The sequence below is a fragment of the Gavialis gangeticus genome, unplaced genomic scaffold (assembly GCF_001723915.1).
Source record: "Gavialis gangeticus isolate Ggan-Ray unplaced genomic scaffold, GavGan_comp1, whole genome shotgun sequence".
NCBI lineage: Eukaryota > Metazoa > Chordata > Crocodylia > Gavialidae > Gavialis > Gavialis gangeticus.
Genome location: NW_017729034.1, coordinates 44,116,670 through 44,129,262, shown reverse-complemented (window position 1 = coordinate 44,129,262; position 12,593 = coordinate 44,116,670). Strand labels below are relative to the sequence as shown.

Below are 12,593 nucleotides of genomic sequence, written 5' to 3'. Positions count from 1 at the left end.
AGTGGAATCACACAAAGCATGACTGTTTATGCGCTCTGGCAGGTTGGTGGTGGCAGATCCAAAGTAAAGCAGAATTTGGCAGAAGAGTAAGGCAAGTCTAGAAAAGGTTTGGGGCCTTGTATAGATTTAAGAAAAAAAACAACATGTATTTCATGGAGCCTATGGGATGGAAATGACAGGCAAACATATTCTCCAAGGTGCTAAGTACTAAGTCAGTGGTTCTCAACCTTTTTAGATTCAAAGAACACCTTGTTAGGATCCAGATCCCCCTCCAAAAATGCCAGCTCAGAGTTTTCACTCTTTTTTTTATTATGAAAAAAAATACTGAAATTCTTCTGTTGAAGAAAGAACTCAGAAAGACCACAATTAAGTCAGTGTGTTTGTGACGCTGGATTTCTACTTGCAATATATAGGTCTGCCTTGGGAATCAGGTTTGCACACCTAACAGTGCTAATATTACTTGGTGCTTCATAGTACCCCTGAATGGATTTCAAGGCACTCTACTAAATAGTGCCATGTTTTAAAATAGCACTTAAATTTAAATGTATTGTAGGTAATGGGTTTTGTTTGAATAGTAGTCTGTTTGAATAGCGTCTATAGGGCTCTGATATAAACATTTAACTTTAAAATGGTATTTTGAAACACAAACACTGTAAATAACCAATGTTTGCATTTTTTATATAATCTCCAAATCAAAACTTTTCAGAACCTTTTTTCTTCCCGCAAGGTTCAACTGTTGTGACCTGTCATCCCTCTTTGACTTCAAAACAAATCTCAAGATATCATAATTTCCTCTTGGGAAGTCCAGCTCACATCATAAAGGAGGAAGAAGGCATGGGGCACTTGAAGCATGGGTAGTAGCCTTTCTGAATTGAATTATTTTGCTTTTATTGAAAGGGTTTGTCTAAACTGAGGGCAGGAAGGGCTGTCGTTTCACTGAAAAATGAAAACGTTCCAAGCATCTTCTTACTGCATCGTCAGGGGAACTGAGACTGATACTCTTTGGATCTATTATGGAGACTGAAGAGTCTATGGGAAGCAATTTTTAAGAACTTCCAGGTCTGGGGAGATGGTTGGAACTGTTATTATTGTTAATGTGTTTTTAAAAAAATCAAACTGCAAGAAAGGGAGGTCCTAGATGTTATACAATGGACAGACTGTTTTTATAAAGCAGGTTGGTAAAGGCATGTATGTTTACAAGAGTAATCAGACAGTAAAAGGAATATAGAGTCTGGAAGAAAAGGGAAGAGGCTTCCCAAAAAACAACTGATAGCACAGCAATAGGATGAAAAATGTATTGAAAATCTTCTTATAAATTAAATCTCTTATTCTGGAGGCCTGATCATTACAAACTAGAAGAGTAGAAAGGAGATAGAAATGATGGTCTGAAAGCTTTTGAAGTTGGAACAGGCAACAATGCATAAACCATAAAATGAAGATGATGATGATTATGACAAAAGGTTATAAAAAATTTAAAAATCAAATTAATCTTCCACAATGAAGCATGGGTTTAGCTAGTACAAATAAAAATGAGTAACACTGCTACATGCCCCCAAGCCAATAGCACAGCATAATTCCTGGTGAGCAGCTCAGCACCTGCACCACAGTATTAAGGTGATAAGATTCAGAACAACTTGTGCACGTAACTCAGTAAGAAAGCAAGAAAGATAGCTGAGGTTGCATCATGTATAAATTAACAACAATTTTGTATTTATTAAGGATTAAAATCAGAAAATGAGACAGTAAATGTTGGCTCTTCATGAGAGCTGTAGTACCTCTGTCTATCTTGGAAAGTAAAAGTTTGGAGGATAGAACTTATACATTTTAGGTTTATTCAGGTGTGGGCAGATACAGTTGTTACAGGCTTAAAAATATTTGACCACTGAAAGGCAGTTCACAGGAATTTGCTGAGTAGTAAATATAGAAAAAGAATTTAAAAAAAAATCAATGAAAAAAACCCAAGGTGCAATTTTAAGTTTTGCTATGAGCCCAAGTTTCTGAATATGGGTGCCTAGAAATAGATATGCAGTAAAGCATCTAAGTAAAGCATCACTGTCTACAGGTGCACAGCAATTAAGGAGCAGTAGGCTAATTTACTGCACTGCCAGGTAGTCCCCTCAGATGCATATAAAATCCAGCAGCACAATAAATTACATCAGGATTAGTCAGGGTATATTCAGTCTCATTAACTGCACATGTAGACACACCCAGCATGAGTGAAATCAATCATTTTATTGACTGATAACTATGTCCCATGCAAGTAATTTACACCTCTTCTGTTTTGTTTTCACAACCAGATTGCTTATCTTTCATGGCATATGCAATTATACTGTAAAACAGAGAGGGTCACGGGCCATTGTTTTGTATATTGCATGTCATAAGGTTCCATTAACTAATAAATCATGAATTAAGGATATTTGAAGTTGTTTTAATTGCAACCTTTCTTTTTATGTGGAACTAGATTAAACACACTTGTATGTATATATATTGCATACCTGTACGTAGTATATACGCACAGATTAAGAATAATGTGTAAATCTTTAATATTTGGCATACAAGAAATGGATATAACATCAGCACAATCAATCAGAAAGTTTAAATTGCCCTAAAAGAGGCTAAACTATTTCACTCTAGTGAACTGTGTGAAAAACAGTTCAAACGTAACTTCAGGGAGCTGAGTGCAGTATTCATAAATGCAATTTTATTTTCTTTCACAGGGCTAAGCTGCCTCTTAGCCCACGTAATTATCTAAAGAAAATTTCCTGAGTGCGTCTTCTTGAATCTGATGGTTCTATAGAGACAAAATTATTACACAATAAACTGCAGTGGAAAAGATGCATTCTATTTGTTTTATTTTTTCCTTGTCTTTTATCTTTCCATTATTATCTGAAGTAAAGCTTTTTATTTAGTAGATAACTCTATTAAAAAGTTTGTTGTTCTGGTTGGGAGAAATAATTTTCTGAGTTGATTTTGGAGACAAGCACATCATTTCTGAATAGAAAGCTATTATAACTATTATATTACCAGTAACATCACTGGTAATGTAAGACTGTGTTTTATTTGCTAATTAAAATACTCCTACGTTATATAAAACATTCTGAATTATTATGCAATTATGAATATAATAGAGGGATTAGTAAAAGCATACACTTCCCCCCCACCCAAAGAGAGGCATTTGCTTGTATCCTAAGTTACTTACCATGAAGCATCCATAAATTCAGGGATGCAGGGACACATTTTCATCATGAATATGAGGAATTAAAAGCTTAGCCTCCTGTCTATGAATGAAGCAATGCTACAGAGGAAGTAGAAGGATGGCCTAAGTGACTTGCCCTCCCTCACACAGAGAAGTCTGTGACAGAGCCAGAAACAAGACTCAGATCTCCCAAGGCCCTGATTAAATGTCTTTGCCTCAGTACCCAGCAGTGCAGCCCATCATAGGGAGGGAAAGAGAGGGCTGCTGGTACAGCAAGATGGCTGATGCTCTTGCCACTGATTCGCTGTGAGGGCTGTCCACTATACAGACGCACCCCTTGCCACCAACCAGTTGGTGGCAAGGGGCGGGCCCACATGACAGAGAGCCTTTGCAGTCAATCAGCAGGAAGGGGCAGGACTACGAGATCCCCTTGGCCAATCAGAGAGGACCCACCATGCTTAACCTGCAAAAATGGCAGCCAGCCTCACAGTCTGCCCACAAAATCAGCCGGCATCCACCTCAAGTTCAGTAGACCCTTAGTTATCTAGTATGATTCACTGCTCAGTGCAGAATCACCCCTTTCCACACTATCTAATGCAAGTCCTTAACCTGTTCCTAAAACTACACACTGAACACTGTTGTATAGCTTCCAGACCTATTGCCTCCAAACATCAAAAGTACCTTAACTGCTACAGGTAAAGTGGGGAATAATCATTATAAATGTCCCAACCTAGCAAGGGTTATTAAAATGCATCAAGAGATTCAAAGAAGAGGACCGTGCCCCCTACTACAAAGGAACACCCTCCCCCACCGTCTCTACTAATCCTAATTCCAAATGTGGTGATCAATCTGACCTCGAGTGGGGGCAAGGCCCTCTAACCAGGCACCCCTTAGTTTTACTTCCAGCAGGAGCATTGGCACACCTCAGCCTTGGCTGTAGCCAACACCTAATTCTTATGAGAAAGGCAAAACAACCTCCAACATTTATAGCCACAGGCAGGGAAAAAATCCTTCTTGGCCCCATATAGCAATAATTCAGGAAAAAAAATTCCCAAGCATTGCTAGCAAATATCTGTGACTGCTTCCTACTTCACATGCTCTATTTAATAGATACATTTTTCTGTTCAAGTGTTACCCATTTCTGCTATAAGCAAACTGAAGAACCAAGTAACCAGAGGGTTAGTAATTAACAGACACAGAAATGACAATAAGTCATATTGGTAACAGACTGCTGAGTGCCTCAGGAGCATATCATATTCTGTAGATAGTGCCATCAACAGACATTTTCAGACTCAAGCAAGTAAATATGTTGACCCTTCCTCTCTACCTGGCAGATCCATATGCCATTGGTGGCCTATTAAAACAATATCCTGACAAACTGCCTGAGACCAGGGGAAAAAAAATCTGGGTTGCCCCTGCCTTCTGCCAGTCCTCTTTCCTCTGGGTAGCCTGGCCTCTGGTGGTAGGGCCATGGCAAGGAAAACAGTTGGGGGAATATTTAAGGCATGTTTTTTAAGGAAGATTACAGGTGTTTGCAACAAGATTACACGAGAGCTTGACACCTCTGAAAATCATGGCCAATGTGTCTTAAGTTAGACACACAAAAGTCACAAGTCACTTTTGGATGTTTGGCTTTGGCAGTTTCTTCTTGCTCTCTCAGCCTGAATAATAACTGAGGCTGGACTTTGTTATTTACTGTGGGCCTGGTATTTCTGGTTAAAAATCATACAAGACAGATATTGCAAGACATGAAAGGCATGACAACAGAGTTGCGAGTTTCATGCCGTATCTACTATTGTGATCAGCCTTTTTGATATATTTAATGGAACTTTAAAATTGTGATTTGACTTTATCACATTAAAATGGAAACTATGAGGACACATACTGAGTTGTCCTGTGTCATGGTCAGGAAAATCCATGTGATGGACTTAAGAGGGATAGAAAGCACACAGAAACATTGTTATGCTCTTAAATCTTTAAAATGATCGGTTGGAGGCACAGATCAACATAAACCAATGTATTGTCAATTATACAGTTTCTGAACAGAGCCAAGACGCCTGTGACCAGCAAAAGGGTAGTAAGGCACCCTTACTAGATCTCTTTGTTACCAGGTAAATGATGGGAACATGCAGAGTATAGTCAATAGAAATAAGAACACCCTGAAACCACAGGCTGAGCCCTGTTGTTTGAGTCACATATTCTTAATAGTAAGAAAACTCTCCATTTTGGGAACTAACAGAACAAAGCAAAACATGCCCAAATGTGTACGTATCCAAGCAAGACAATAAAGAACTCCTGTGCTGAACGTATATTGCTCTTGTTATATTACCCATCAGTTTAAAGTATTTTATATCAGATTTCTTCACACCTCCTCCTCTCTCTGCCCATCACTTGGGTCAGTCCAGGTGACCCTCCTCTCTCCTTGCTTTCTCCTAGGGCTGTGTGAAGCTTTGGGTGGTGATTTGATTTGGAAGAGATTCAGCTCAACTCGGTAGCTGAATATCCAAATTCGGCAAAGATTCGGAGCACTTTGATGATTCGGGAAGTCCCTGGTGGCTGCAGCAGGGAGCTGCAGCTACTCCGAGCAGGTGATCACTGATGCAGTGTCAATATAATACAATGTGATAATATTTCTATTTTTTCGGATTTTTTTTTCAAATTACTTTAAAAAAAACAAGGAACTTGTACATACATACACATTAAAGGTAGCCAAGTTAAGAAACACATCCATTAAAATTTCCCCTCCAGCCTAGTCCAGTCTCCCTGTTCCTGTGCACTATGACAATTTTTAATTACCTGATCACATTGTATTCCCTACAGAACCCTTGCCTCATTTGTTGCTTAGTCTACTGATACTCTCAGTACTAATTTAAGTGGCAAAGGCCTATGCCATGGATGTGAAGTTTCTCAAAGCATACCTGGTCTAAATGGTTGGATCACTGTGTTCAACAAGTGATAAATGGCTCAGTGCTTAAATAGGAGGAGGTTTCTAATGGAGTTCCCGAGGAGTCTGTCCTAGGCCAGTTATTGTTTAATATTTTCATTAACAATTTGGAAAGTGGAACTAAGTGAACACTTATCAAATTTATAGATAACACCAAGATGGGTAGAGCTACAGACACCCCAGGGTTAGGATTCAGAATGACCTTGACAAATTGGAGAAATGTTCAGCAATCAGTTGGATGAAATTCAATAAGGGCAAGTGCAAAGTCCTGCACTTCATACAGAATAATCATATGTTCAAATCCAGACTGAGGAAGTCTACAGTACTACAGAAAAAAACTTGGGGGCTATCATGGACTATAAATTGAAGATGAGTCAACAGTGTCCTCTTGTTGCAAAAAGACCAATAGCATGCTGGATTGTATTAACAGAAGCATCACTTGCAAATCAAGGAAAGTGATTCTTCTGGTATATTTGTCACTGGGATGGCCTCACCTGGAGAACCGTATCCAGTTTTGGGCCACTCACTTCAAGAAAGGACAGGCTGAAAGAACGAGAATTATTTCTTCTGGTGAAGGGGGTTTTGCTAACAGTCTTCAAATACCTGAAGGGTGGTTATATGAAGGATGAAGATAGACTGTTCTCTGTGGAATGGGACAGGACAAGGAGTCATGATCTTAAAGTGCAGCAAGGAAAATTTAGGCTGGATATTAGGATATGAAGGTTATTATTAAGCATTGGACCATGCCTGCCAAGTGTCTGTCTAACATGCTTTTGAAAGGTTCCAAAGATGGAGATTCCATAATTTTTCTAGGTAGCCTGATCTAGTGTCTGACCATACTCAGTCAGAAAGTTCCTTCTAGTCTTCATCCTCAATTTCCCCTGCTGCCACTTGAGGCTAGTGCTCCTAGGCCTGTTTCCTAGAGCCACAGAGAAAAGCCCATCGCCATCCTCTCTATAATCATCTTTCAGGCATTTGAAGACTGTTAGCAAATATTCCCTCAATTTTCTCTTCTCTAGGCTCAATAACACTAGTTCCTTCAACCTTTCCTCATAAGCCATATCTCCCAGGTCCTTGATAGTTTTTGTTTCCCTATGCTGGACTCTTTCTAAACTGTCTAAAATGTAGGACACAAAAGGATACAAAGATATTGCATTACTGAGTGTGACAATGTCTAACCTTTGTGTCTTGACACTAACAGAATTCACAGGTCCAAGTAAGGTGAGTGGGGTCCCTGAGTGATGCAAAGGAAGAGTCTGGCATTTTAAGTATTCACAGAAAGGAGCTACTTAAACTACTTCTTGTAGAAAATATCAAAGAGAGGGGGGTTGCTTAAACTCTACCTCTCACTTCATGCACTAGGGAAGCACCTATCTCCCACTGGGATGCACCAACACATTAGTTAAGTGCCCAACACATTATTTTAAAAATCCAAGGATGGTCTGTCCTTCCAAAACAGGGCTCAGGAGACAGAGGCAAAAAATCAGTAGAGTAAGTTCTAGAGATAATAGCATCATTCTCATATTCTTTCTGTCTAACTCTGGTCTAATTGATACCAATATTTTCATTCATACAATATGCACCTTGTCCCTAAACCTCAGCTGCTGAAAACAGAGGGGCATACTTTAAGCCTTAAAACACTGTAACAGTGGCTTCTGCTGCACAAGCCTCCAACAGGAACACGGGTGGATCTGAATGAATGATAACCTCTTTCTGCTTGGACTTGTGGTCTGATTGATTGGCACAAACTGCAAATCCTACCATGGGACACACCAGTAAAACGTATCATATATAATGAGAATACAATAACCTCCGCTAGCAAGTAATACAAACTAAATCCAAAGCACAAATCTATTTAACTGTGTGCATATCTGGGGAATATGAAGTAATAATAGAATAGGACCAAACCTAGATGTCAGTAAATCAAGATTCATTCTCAAACTAAATGCCAAAGGCTCTGGCAGTGGGATTTCCATTGGCTGCTCTTGGAAACCCCAGTCTTAAAGTGTGGCCAGAGCAGAATTTTGGAAATTGTCAACATTCAAAATACAGAAGCTCCAAGGGACTATCAGAGGAATCTTTTTTGTTTTGCTCTCCTCTTACCACTCTCCTTAAATCTATAAAACAGCTATTTCTATCATGCCCACATTATTTTCTCCTTGCAGGATAACTTACCCCCATTCTGTTTGCCACCTCATCACAGGATCCTGTTTCACTCTTCCCTGCAAAGTGAATGAGAAAATGAGCCTGATTTTGCTGCTGCTGCTATTGCTGCATTTCAAAAGGGTGGGAATTTTCAGTGCATGCCCCACCTCCCCTATATACCCTGTACCTCTGATCCTGGGCTAGGAGGGAATGAACGGGATTAGTACTGGAATTAAGTTTCCCCTTGCCCTTGGGTCATCAGCCAAGCCACAGCTGTCATGAGCATTCTGACATTCCCATGGAGCATCCATACTTTTGAATGTTGGTATTTTAATGGTGCCGTGCAGAGCTTGAAGCCCCCCTCACTGAGTTGAGGACATGCCCTGTTATCACTCTGCTATACCCATTCAGCACATGCAAAGCCAAACATAATGACAAAAAAAGACTCACTAAACAAAATATTCAGACCAGTAACAAAATTAAAGCACAGCTCCTGGCAAATCAAACATGACCCTCTGATTTCAGCCCTCAACGTGGGATTTCCCTTACCCTCCTCACAGGCCACCATGGATTGAAAGCAGTTGGTTGTGTCATTATAAATTAGAGTAATCTTCTCAGAAAACTCACATTTTTGCAAGGATTTTTCAAACCCATGTTTTATAAGAAGTGCCACACAGGTAATTGCCAGGAAGAAAAACCATTCATTCTTCTGTCCTCAAAATTTAGCAAGGCAGTGATAATTCATAGACAAACCAGCCTTCACATACTTTGGCAAGCTGATGAAACTATTTTTCTCCTTCTTTCCTCCCCCTTCCCCTAATGAAATCAGTTCCTGTTCCTTATTGCACCGTTGGGCCTACAGCCAATCTAAGGATTTTGGAGAAGGACAAGTGAGACATTGAGTTCCATCCTGTCCCATCAGCCCTACACCCATGACGAAGGGCACTGGACAGAGCTGGCAGGTGGGCAGGGTCTCCATGAAGACCAACCCAGGACACCCACAGGCAGGGTGCGCTCCACCAGGTGGATGGGTTGGGACTATGGGCAGGCAGGCAGGGAGCAGCATCCAGGAGTGGGATGGGTGGGCAGGGCTGGGGCCAGGGCTGGGATCATGGGACAGTGACAGCATGAGGTCATGAATTGCAGAGCTCCTAGCCACTCCCAGCATAGTCCTGCACTGTCACAGCCCTTCAATCCTGGCCTTGACTCTGGCCCCAGCCACCCATCCTGCTCCCAGATGCTGCTCCCTGCCAGGTGTGGTGGGTTCAGAGCAGATGCAATGGATGCCCAGGCAGTAGAGCCCAGGCAGCAAGGCTAGGTCTGGTGGCAGTGGTGACATTGGCAGTGCAGCTGCAAGGAGCTGCTACCACCAGGGCTGCCCGGTAGCTGAGTCTAGCTGCTGTGCTGCCCCAGCCCTGCTGCACACTGGGGGCAGTGTGACCAGCAGCATGTAGCATGACCCAGGCTGCCTCCTATGCCTGGGTTGGGCAGAGTCGAAGGACCCACCACAGGCCAGATAAAATCTCTTGGCAGTCTGGATCTAGCTCATGGGCTGTATTTTGCCTATCCCTGACCTATAGGCTTACTTGAGGGGAAAAAATAAAAAAGTGATGCTTCTGTCATTTCACAGTCATAGAAATGCAAGGCTAGCAGGGACCTTAATAGCTCTTCAGTTCCTTCCCTCTACTCTAAGACAGTATCCAAATGTACTTAGACTATCCCTAACAGATAGTTGCTGTCCTTAGAAATTTCCAGTGAAGGAAACTCTATAACCTCCCTACGCAGCTTTTTCCTATGTATCCTTACTCACATTTTTTTCCCCTTAACAACTATCTTAAATTATCTTTCTTGCAAATTGACCCAATTTATTCTGGTCTTTGCCCCAGTGATCACAGTGAATAACTTATCACTATTCTCTTTCTAACAACATTTTAAGTATTCAAGGATTTATCCTGCTACCCATCTTAGGTCTAACTATTCTAAACTAAAGGGAAGTCTTGTAATTTCCTTAAATGGAAGTGAGAATCTAGAGCCCTAGGTTATGCAACACACAGAATCACCTCTAATGAAAATCTCTACATCAAATCATATCCAAGTTCACAATAAAGAACAAGAACCTTAAAATAAATGCTCTCGACCTTTTCTATATTGAGACTCCCAAATTTCTATCGCCCCTTTATCACATCTAACCATAAAGAAAAGAAATATAGTCATGACCTCAAGGCAAAGTGCTATGGTCATATAGGCATGATAACTGTAAAACTACATACGACACCAGCAGTGTACAAAAAGAAACATAAAAAGGAACCATGAACTTTTAATTTGATATGTAAAACACTTTTTTTCTAAGTCTCTATAGAGCCATTCAACTTCTACCACCTTGGCTTCCTTGGCTGCACTGTGGTGTTGGCTACTAATGATTTTTGTTTTGTTCTGGTGTAATTTGGGCTAGGGGTTCAAGATAGGCTCTCCTATTATATTTTTTCAATCAAAATAAATACAAATGAATATACAAATATATAAATAATTTAGAGTGAATGGTATAAGATAATAGCCAGTAAAAAGGGAGCTGGGGGGGAGGCAATTTCAGAAAGCAAATCCATCACTGTCCCTTAAAAAGCATTAACATTCTCTATCTGGTAAAATAAGATCATAATTAGTAGCAGATTTAGATTCCATACACATAAGAAATGACAAAACAAAGTGCTAACTGGGGACAATAATATTCCATGCTATTCAAGAACAAAAAACAATACATAATTAAGCACAAGGAGTAGGAGGGATATAGGAAATATTTCAATCTGGTAGACTGAAACCACAACATAGCAGCTAAGAAAAAGCTAAAACAATAACTTTGAAAACAATTGGGAAAAAGCAACTGTCAGAAAGCAGGAAGAATAAAGAAGGCTATAGCTATATATTTGGTGTACCAAATTCTTACTACAGGATAAGTTTCAGTTTACAGAAGATAGACACTGGGGAGATATACACATGGGTATGGAAAACAAGGGGTAAAATCTTGATGCCAGAAATCAAAATTTTTACCACTGACTTCAGTGAAACCTAGATATTACCCTAGGACTTATATTTATATTACACAGGACTTGAAGAAACAATACCAAAGCTTATATCCAGTCCAATAATTATTTTGGCAACTTTACCCAGGAGACTATTTAGGCTTGTTTACTTTTTCAATTATAAATTTACATTCATAAATGAAACAGCTTGATTTGGCTGCTAGTGACTGTTATACTGGGATTAATCATTGCCAACTGTCCCCAAGAGAGAAAAACAGCAAACCCTCTTCTGACTTTAAGGGGAAAGAAGTAGGAAGAAGCTATCTGACAAAGGTTGGAGAACTGAAGAATGCTCTATCACCAGCTGGTGCAGGATCAGGAAGAGCATAAGGGTGATAAAAGTACCAAGGATCCTCAAAAAGATTCAAATTCATTCCAAGCATAACTCCACTGAAGACACTGGGATTGCACTATTAGACAGGTCTGGTTACTCAAACCACTTGTTCACTCTCCAATCTTCTCCCTGGCATATGAAGAACACAACCGCTGCTGAAAACTATGGCTCACAAAAGACAAAGGTATCACTTGGTAAAAGCTCTCTGCAGATTTTAAACCTCCCTAAAAAGCTCCCACGTGGAGCTGGATAGCTCTGCAGCCACATGGGCATAACTGAGGATGTGCCACACTTTCAAGGGTGGCAAGAAGTGATGTAAGTAGAGGACAAGAGATGGAAGACAAGGGATGGACTTTAGATTTCTTTACATGTGAGATCAAAGCTACTGACATGCAGCAACCACAACAACTGCATGGCAGCCTGTCATCTTACTGAAGTGGAAATGAATTTCACCTTCCAGCAATGCTAAGTTTCTTCACACAGAGCCTGTATACCTGGCTTTACATAAGGGGAGTGAGTCTGCCCCAGAATTCTCATCCCACTCTCTCAGTTCCAACAACTTCCACCCACTTCCCACTTCTCCCTGTGCAGTTTCTTTCTTATCAAGCTTCTTTTTAGACTGGTCATGTTTACAGTCTCTGGCAAATGAACAAATTCCACATGACAGTCGTTGATACAAGACACTTGCAAAAGCAAGAGCCACCTGGAAGCTCAAAAGATCCTTATTCTACTTTGCGGTCTAGCACTTTTTGAGCTGCAACCTCTCTGGGTTCTTTAATGCTCTAGACTAGGAGTGCTCAACCTCCAGACTGTGAGACCATGTTGTCCAGGCAATGGGTGTCCCCACAAGTCCAAAAAATTCATAGAATCATAGAATCATAGAAGTAGGGTCAGAAG

The 12,593-nt window shown here is 40.4% G+C and overlaps 1 protein-coding gene across 5 annotated transcripts in view; it reads right to left on the bottom strand.

The window, feature by feature from the left end:
- PLD5 (phospholipase D family member 5) overlaps positions 1 to 12,593 on the bottom strand; it is a 388,941-nt gene that overhangs the window by 93,730 nt on the left and 282,618 nt on the right. The window contains exon 2 of one of the 5 annotated variants that reach the window (XM_019527438.1): positions 8,316 to 8,362. The exons of the other annotated variants lie outside the window; for them this stretch is intronic. The gene's annotated coding sequence lies outside the window, so the exon portion shown is untranslated. The remainder of the gene's footprint in view (positions 1 to 8,315; positions 8,363 to 12,593) is intronic. 5 annotated transcript variants of the gene reach the window in all.